This window comes from Cicer arietinum, chromosome 1 (genome assembly GCF_000331145.2).
Source record: "Cicer arietinum cultivar CDC Frontier isolate Library 1 chromosome 1, Cicar.CDCFrontier_v2.0, whole genome shotgun sequence".
In the NCBI taxonomy this organism is placed as follows: Eukaryota; Viridiplantae; Streptophyta; class Magnoliopsida; order Fabales; family Fabaceae; genus Cicer; species Cicer arietinum.
In genome coordinates this window covers 45,740,435-45,750,250 of record NC_021160.2, presented here as the reverse complement: position 1 = coordinate 45,750,250, position 9,816 = coordinate 45,740,435, and positions in this window count along the sequence as shown.

Below are 9,816 nucleotides of genomic sequence, written 5' to 3'. Positions count from 1 at the left end.
CATATTATAATTAAATAATATTGTACCAATAATATGTCATAACTAAATCATCTTTTGATTTTTAATGAAACATAATGCATAACTTATAACCTTGTATTTTATAATTATGGTAGCAAAATTATATTTTGTTTTTAAATATTAATTTAATTAATAAATACCGATATTTTTAATATAGATGTTTTATTTTATATTCAAACTTAAAATTTCACAATTATGTATTACTTTACGGTAATATTTAATATATTTTTTTAAAAAAATAAACTTTTTAAATCTTTGCTTAATAAAAAAATGGTTATTATTGTACATATTATTATAGTCTTTTAAACTTATTTATGAATCAAGTTCATATGAACCACAAAAAGTACCATTGATTTATTATCAAGATTGGTTAGTTGTTAACAACCAATGAGAATAATCAAAATAATGTTGTGAGCTATAACAGAAGTAAGATAAGCTAAGTCAATGTCATACCGAAGATGGAGTTTGCACTTGGAATCTGCTACCTGCACCCCTGAATGTAGTTAATCGCACCCTGCAGCTAATTCTTATTTTCATAAAATACCCCTCTTCTTTTTTTCTTCTCTCTGTTTAGTTGTTTTAGGAAACTTGTTTATGGAATATACCCTATATTACTAGAAAATGTATTTATTTATAAAAAATATATTTAATATTTAATCTCATACATTGAACAAATATTTATAAATACAGATGAAATATAAAAAATTAATTAAAGATTGATTTAAAATTATTTTAATTTATTTTATAGAAAATTATTTTATTTAAAAATAAAAATAAATAAAAATAAAAATAAAAACAAATTTGTTTACATTCCATGTATGTTTTTGACTTTTAATTTTGTCAAAATTTACTTTGACCTAAGATTTCCTTACTGAGTTAAATGAATTTCTTTCTTCTTATTTGTTTTTTTATAAATTCTAATTTTTTTTTGTCTAAATTGATTAATTCAGTGATATTTTATACGTTTAAATTCATCTAAATGTATATTTAAAAATATAGGAAGACAATAGAAAAATCAACATAAGTCAAAATTTGTGATCGATTTTTCACATATTTAGGTTTGAACAGTCCATTGAGATGACAAATTATTTTAGCCCGACATATTCTTTTTAATTTGAAGGACTAACTAATGGCCAATTCTATTTTATTTTGTATTTTATTTCTTTTGATGAAATAAAAATTAGAAAATATAATATTAAAAATTTAAAAAGTACATTTTAAAAATAAATTAAATATTCATTAAATTTCTGCAAAAAAGAAACTATAATATATAATTTATGTCCAAATATAAAAAAACTAACATGATTTGGAGAGCTTTTTTTAAGACTTTCTTTTTTCTTTTTATGTTATATTTTGGTCCTCTAATTTTTATTTTTATTTTATTTTTAATAAATTAAAAAAATTCACAAACAAATATTATTTCATCCACCAACATACAAACAAAAAATTATTTTAGAATGTAAATAAATGTCCTAACAAGTGTATCATAGTACATAGAATCTCTTCTATACTGATTGGAGTTCAAGACTTTGAATGAGACATAGAGACAAAAGATAAGTAAGGGACAAAGGGAGCAAGGGACAAAGGGAGCAGGGACACTATATGAAACTCATAGTGATATTCAAACTTATATTCCTTAACTTAAAAAAATTAAAATAAAAGAACAATTACATATGTAACTCCTAATTTGCTTGTTAAGGGGCAGTATCCAATTGTGCAGAAAAAATATGAATTACATAACAATTTTTTGGTGGGGACAAAAAATAACTCTCTCAGCACATTTTTTTTATAATCTTTATGACATATATAATTATGAGCCAAAAATTTAATTTACAGCTATCAAAAAAGCTTTGAGCACAAAAAAAATAAAAATTGAATAATGACAATGTTATTGTTATCTTGAGAGTTCTTCAGAACTAAATTCTGCTCCTAGAAACCCTTAAAATATTCTCAACCAAACACAAAATCAGAATTTGTCTTTAATATATAGTATAGTAGAAGTATATTCTCCTCTATACATTATACTAATGAGATTGATTTCCATACCACAAGTGACTTGAGAAATTCCATGACCTGCATATACAACATTGTGGTACAACTTATGTCATAAAAACCTTTATACTATTATATATTACATGTTTGGATTCACGACGAATTTAGTAAAATCACTTTGAAATTATGATTTTGTTGAAATTTAAAAGTGTAGCATTTGTTAAAATCACGATAATATAGGGAATTCTAATAAGATGTTTGGCATTGGGATTTAAAAAAGTTTTGGAAAACAATTTCTATATATTAATATATATTTGAGATTTTTTTTTTTTTAAATTTAAAAGTAACCTGATTTATGATCACGTAACATTTCAGTCACACTTCACTTATTTTTGGAAACATTTTATAAATTATTCAGTTTCAAGAAGAAAAAAAAACTTGTGAAAATTTTGAAATTGTTTCCTACTTCTTTTATAAACTCTTCAAAATAACTTATGAAAACAACTTATAAAATATTTTGACTTTATTTTATGACATGTCTAGGTTATAAACTACAAATTGCTACAAAACAGTCAAAGGAAACATAAAATAAATAACAATCACAAGTATTATATCTGAAGGATCACAAAGAGAGTAAACTGCATTGCTTTTGTTTAGGAGCAGAAGACACTAAGATTCCAAAATCTTTATTAACTTCATTCAAAACCTGGTACAATCCATTTTTTATATCGTTGTTAATATCAAGAAATATATATAGCAAAGTAAAGAAAATTGAAGAACATGAAATTTAAGTATAGACTCATAAAAACAAGTAACATATGAACCTTGAACGCATCTTCGTCGGTCAGATCGTCGCAGATATATATAGCTAGCACATCTTTGTCTTCGTTCAGTCCTAAATAAAAACATGTTTATGTCATTTAGTGCCTACGAAACACAAATTCCAACAAAAACATCCAACATGACATGGATAGTGACACGTGTCAGACGTGGGGCGACACTCCTGATTCTATTGAAATTATGATCCTTGAATACAATAATTAAAAAATAAACTCACCAAGTGATTCAAGCAAATATGTTGTTGGAACTGTGTTGGTGACAATTGCTGCAAGACTTGAATAGTGAAGTTGTTGATGAAAATTATATGTAGCAAATTCCGAAGCATGTTGTTACACTAGCCTTTAGGTTCGATTCGCCCCCACCAATCGGATGCAAATGAGATAACCAGCGAATCCCCTTCAGGGTACTTTAGAAACCTTGATATGATTTGCACTATCACACCAAGAATATCTTTCAATAGTATGTTACAAAATAATATTACCTATTCTTTTCTCATGCATTAGAAAAGAATAAGTTGACTTAGTATATGAGAATGAGTGAAAGAAAATTGATGGCAAATACTTGAATTCGTTGTTTGCATTCTGTCCAAAGTGGCCCTATTTATAGGAAACTAATGTCACTTGGGAAAAAAGTTGCAATTCTTCTTCTGCCACTGTTTGCGAAGGGACATATATAATTATCGTTCATATATTAATCGAAGTTATGCAATGGTCTGGTGGCAAAACATTGTGCCTGTTCGCGCATGACCCATGTTTGATTCCTCCTTGCACCTTTTTTCATTTTAAATCAACAGTTGTGCCTTTTCAAAAGGGAATATTTCCAAAAAGAAAGCAAAGTGCGGAATCAAACTTGGGACTTCATGTTAGGAAAGAATGAACACAACCACTACACCAACCCGTATCATATTATGTATAACAAATTATAGATACATATATTACCAATATTTTGGAAATATCTCACAATCCCCCACCATTTTCAAAATATACTTAGTTCCATAATTTGGGAAATATCATGGTTTCAGATAATGGTATCTTACGATTTGAACCACTACTTAGTAAGCTATGGGTTCCACTTATCCCGAATAGATTGGTAGACAAGCTTTGAACCAATTATTCATTAGAACAAGTGTGCACAACTTACACATGAAATCTCGGTACTATCGAAAGAATTATAAAGATGACACATTTGTTAAGGCCTTGTGTCATGTACCATTTTCATGAGAATTTAAGATTCAAGCCCTTTAACTCTTCGAAGCGGCCTCACTTCATCCTCACATAGGTAGACTATATCAGAAATACACCCATAATATGTATTTCAGCAAATGTATGCTATATGTCTATTAAGAGTAAAACTCAACCTTTCAATTTTACACTTACGGTCCAAGTACTTTCAATCTTTGGGATGTATCTATATTCAAGTACTTGCAATCATTCTAATAGTGTACTTTTATCATTGAACTCAAGACTTGATGTTACTCAAGTGTGAGTCGATTTTCCACCATTGATGATTAATTAGATATGGGCTTGAGTCCCATCCCCAATGATGTCTTCAACACCAATTTTCCCTTATATACTTGGCTATATGCTTTGGATAGTGTGGATTGACTATCGCAATGTATGGATATTGGTGCCATTGGCTTTGGCCAAATTGGTATCTCATACAACAAATTTCTTAGCTATTCTGCCTCTTTACTGTCTGCAGCTAGGGCAATGAACTCTGCAGCCATGGTGGAGTCGGCAATGCAAGTTTGTTTCTTTGATCCCCAAGAAACTGCACCTCCACCAAGGTTGAAGATCCATCCACTTGTGGAAGCATGATCCTCAACATAAGTTACCCAACTGGCATCTGTATATCCTTCCAAAACTGAAGGATATCCACTATAGACTAAACTATAGTTAATTGTTCCTTTCAAATATTTTAATACTCTATTAACAGCCTGTCGATGTTCTTTACTTGGATTGCTAGTATATCGACTTAATCTGCCTACAACATATGCTATGTCAGGTCTGGTACAGGTCATGGCATACATCAAACATCCGATTACCTTTGAATAATCTAGTTGTGCCACAAGGCATCCTTTATGTGGTTGTAAACTAACATTTTTAGCACTTTCTCAATATAATGAGATTGAGATAAACCAATATTTACTCCATCTCTAATGATTTTAATTCCTAAAATCACATCAGCTTCACCTAAATCTTTCATATCAAAATTTTTTGATAAGAAAGTTTTAGTTTTTTCTACCTCATCTAAATTGGTGCCAAAGATTAACATATCATCCACATATAAACAAATCATAACACCCTTTCCATTATGAAATTTACTATAAATGCACTTTTCAGATTCATTTACTTTGTATCCATTAGAAAGCAAAGTTTTATCAAACTTTTGGTGCCATTGTTTGGGTGCTTGTTTTAACCCGTATAAGGATTTAGTCAATTTACACACTTTATGTTCTTGCACTTTGATAACAAATCATTCAGGTTGTTTCATATACACCTCTTCATCTAACTCTCCGTTTAGGAAATCAGTTTTAACATCCATTTGATGGATTACAAACTTATAGATAGAAGCTAGTGCCAAAAGCACTCTTATGGATGCAATTCTTGCAACAGGTGCATAAGTATCAAAGTAGTCGATACCTTCTTTTTATGTAAATCCTTTGGCAACAAGTCTAGCTTTGAATTTATCAATGGTACCATCAACTTTCATTTTCTTCTTAAAGATCCATTTACAACCTATTGGTTTGGATCCAGGTGGGAGGTCTACCAATTTCCAAGTTTTATTCCCCATGATTGAGTCCATTTCCTCTTGGATGGCTTCTTTCCAAAAGGAAGAGTCTTGAGACTTTATTGCCTCTTCATATGTGTTTGGGTCACTCTCTAAATTGTAGCAAATTGGTCCATAACTGTTACTGGAATCATTTGTACCTTCTACAAGGAACATAAAGAAGTCTAGGCCATAATCTTTTTCTTTTCTAGCTCTTTTACTTCTTCTGGGTTCTGAACATGTCAAAGTATCATTATTATATACATTATTTTCTAGGCTTTGTACACTAGAACATAAAGTTTCCTTGGGATGTGGAATTGAGTTAAATCTATTTTCTTGAAAAATTGCATCTCTTGACTCAATCACTGTGTTAATAGGATATGAGTCATTAGATTCAACAACCATGAATCTATACGCCTTGCTATTTTCAGCATAACCCAGAAATACACTTTCAATTCCTCTTTCTCCCAATTTCTTTCTTTTTGGTTCAGGAACCTTAACAATTGCTCTACATCCCCAAACTTTTATATAGTTAAGATTGAGTTTTCTTTTTTTTCCAGAGTTCATATGGGGTTATCTTGTTCCTTTTATTGGGAACTCTATTTAGCAAATAACATGCAGAATAGTTCTGAAAAAACATGCAGAATAGCAAATAATTTTATAGCATGTTATTTGCAGAAAGCAGAACTTCTAATCTTGGTTCTAAAAATCAGAACTTCTAAGCAGAACTTCTAAAAATCAGAAAGCAGAAATAAAAATCTGAAACCATAAATCTATATCCACTGTTTGAAATTGAAAACAAATAAGAGAAAACGTCAAATCAGAAATTCTAATCTTGGGAAAAAACGTGAACGGGCTACCTTGAGAGTGAGACAACGACACTTACATTGAGAATCGACAATAGATGACAGCGCAGCGACGACACTGAACGACGACGGGTTCGAGAGGGTCACACGTACGAGAGGGGGACAGTGACGACTTTGAGAGTGACGGTGACGGCCACAGGTTTGGCGGCAATACTCACAGCATTTAGAGGAATGAGAATCAGTGTTGGGTTCTAAATATAGGGTTCAACGATGAGAAACAGTGAGAGAAGGGTTCAAAACGTAGGAGAAGGGTTCAATCTGATTGGATTTTCTATGGGAACAATCTGATTTTACAAATAAAATTAAAAAATTAAAAAATAACCTAGCGTCAGCCACTTAGACGCTACTTATTAAAATAAAAAATAAAAAATTAAATGAATAAACTAGCGTCTGATTTATTTTACTTAGCGTCGACTACGCCGACGCTAATTGTCAACAAAATTGGAAAACATTTATTACATTAGCGTCAGCTAAACCGACGCTAAGTAGCGTCGGAGTCGGGTGCCGACGCTAAAATCAACAACTAAAATATAATTTTCTAGTAGTGGAAGTTGAAGAGAGATAAAGTTGATTTTTTCGGCAACATAAAGAGTATAGGCGAATCTCTGCTGAGGTTCTGCTCGTCGGACGCTCTCTGATTTGGTTTGAAGAGAAAATCAGACAAGAGAAGCACATATGTTTTTTTAGTCTGTTTGACGGAGAAAGAAAGAGAAAGAGAAAAAAAAAACGAGGTGTGTTACTTGGGTTATTTATCTATGCCTTTGGTGGTTATGGCAAAAATTATAGGTATGGTGTAAGAAAAATGAGAGATTAGAATTTTTAGGATTTAGATCCAAATATGAGAATTTGTGATTTGAAGATGAAGAAATTAGGGTTGAAGATTAATGTTGTTGAGTTTTTATTAAAAAATTTGGGGTTGAAGATTAAGATTATTGAGTTTTTATTATTTAATTGGTCAATTAATTAATTAGTTTTAAATTTTTAATTAACTAATAAGTGAATTAATAAAATAAATTTTAAATATTATATATTCTCTTGTGAACAACATGTGTTACACATGAGAATGACCCATAAATCAAGGTATATCCGCAACAAGGACAAGTATCTTGCTTGCTTGCTGCATTTTTCTTCTTACAAGCCAAAGACCCATAAATCAATTTGAATAAAAAATTTCTATTTTTTAAAAGACACTGTAGAATGTTGTTTTGTTACAGGTCGGATTTATTAACGGAGAGGCAAGGGTGGTAGTAGTGGCAGAGCCGCGGAGGGTGGCACTATTCCACTCCGCGGAAATGTCCAAAAAAATCTGTGTTGTTTGTACCCAGAAAAAATCTACTTGTTGCTGTACTAAAAAATTAGTCTATTTAATGTACCTCTAATTAAATATGTAAAAATAATAATAACTTTTAAAATATTTATTTTATTTCAAAATATAGAAAATAAATAAAAATGAATATTGTTTATTTATTTATTTAAAAAAATTAGTTTTTATTAAAATAAAGACACTAAAAAAATGATTATTTAATTTGATAGAGTTTTTATTTTCACTTACGTATCGTTATTAGTTAAAGAAATACTTTATCAATTTGGTCATTTGTAAATAAAAAAGGATAATATTGTTGATATTTTAAAATATGAAAAATCAAATTATCATTTAAAATTAAAATAAAAAATTAAATTGAGAAGAAAAAAAAGAAAAATAACTATAATACTAATTAAAATTAAGTTAAGAGATGTACTATTTATCTTTTTTATAAATACATTTTTAATTGAACAAAGTCAAACTAAAAAAGAAGTTTATGAGAAAGAGAAAAAGAAAAGGAAAGAAAAAAAGCAATGAAAGTTTCCATCCTATAAGCTAAGTAAAAAAGAGAAGTAGATTTGTCATTTATTCTAGTCATATATTAAGAGCAAAATTTTCAAATGTATATATTAATATTTGTCTTGATCTCGGTAATCAAGGTATATCCAAGTGACCAATCATCTGCAATCAAAGAATATCTCAATATCAATTTATTGACATAGTGAAATTATTGTGTCAGAGATTGAAAATCTAGAAGAAAATTTAAAAATTAATCCAAAAAAAATAACAAGTGAAAAAAACTGATATAACAACATAGAACTGTGCATCAAACCTATATTGAACTCACTTGCAGAAGCACAGAGAAGTGAAATATGACACTCCTCTCATTATTTTATTTCCAGTAATATTTAATAACATATATCTAACTAGACACTTAATCTGCACCAACATAACTAAAAGAAATAACTTCCTTCAAATCAAGCCAACCACCCGTGCTTCCATCTTCTTCTCACTATGTTCAGTTTCAATCGGATTATCGAACCAACAACAAAATATTATACTACAATTTTTGTTTTAAAACCAAGAAACAGAGTCCAAGACAGGATATGGGCCTTATATGCACAACTCAATCATGACAAAAAAATAACATGAAAACCTACACCCTTTTTTTAATCACTTATTTTGTTTGCAATCTATATTTTGTGGTTCTGTTTGCAATATTAAATGTGAGCCTAACGAAATATTCCGAGCTAGATCATGATTCAAAGAACAATATGTATTTTTATTTTTTTAACAAGTGTACAATATTTCTTTTCACCAAAGAATACAATTTATTCAATAATAATATAAAATAATAAATTTACAATTACAATATAAATTTGCACCCTCGACATTTTCTGCTCGTTCATCAAAAATAATCATTGGGCTCCTTACTTGAAAATTTCCATCATTCCAAACTAAAGAAGCCGAGTTAATAGACTTCTTTAGTTTTCCTTCTATGGTGAGAACATATGTTTTCTATTCCCCCAGTGAAGTGAAGGACAAAACACTGGGGTTGTAACGTCCTAATTTCAAGGTTTAGAATTAACTACATAATTATCTTTGGGATTAGGCTAATTCAACCAAATTAAATAATAAGATAATACGATAATCTTAGCTTTGTTTTTATTTATTTATTTATATATCTACTTATTATTTGTTTTATTTAACAAATGATTGAACTATACAATTTTTATGTTTTATTGTTAGATGAAACAAATATAATTTAAGTTAGGAATGGCTAGTGAGGTTGCTTGAAATATAACAACCAATTCCAATTAAGTGGTAGAAAATATAGGCTAAATTGCTGCACCGCTTGGATTATAACAATCTATCCGAATTAAGTGGTAAAAATATAGGGCTAAATTGCTGCACCACTTGGATTATAACAATCAATCCCAATTAAGTGGTAGAAAGTATAGGTTAAGTTGTTGTAACGTATTAGTTGTAAAACTTAGGATATCATGTAAGTAATTAACTATAAGTAGC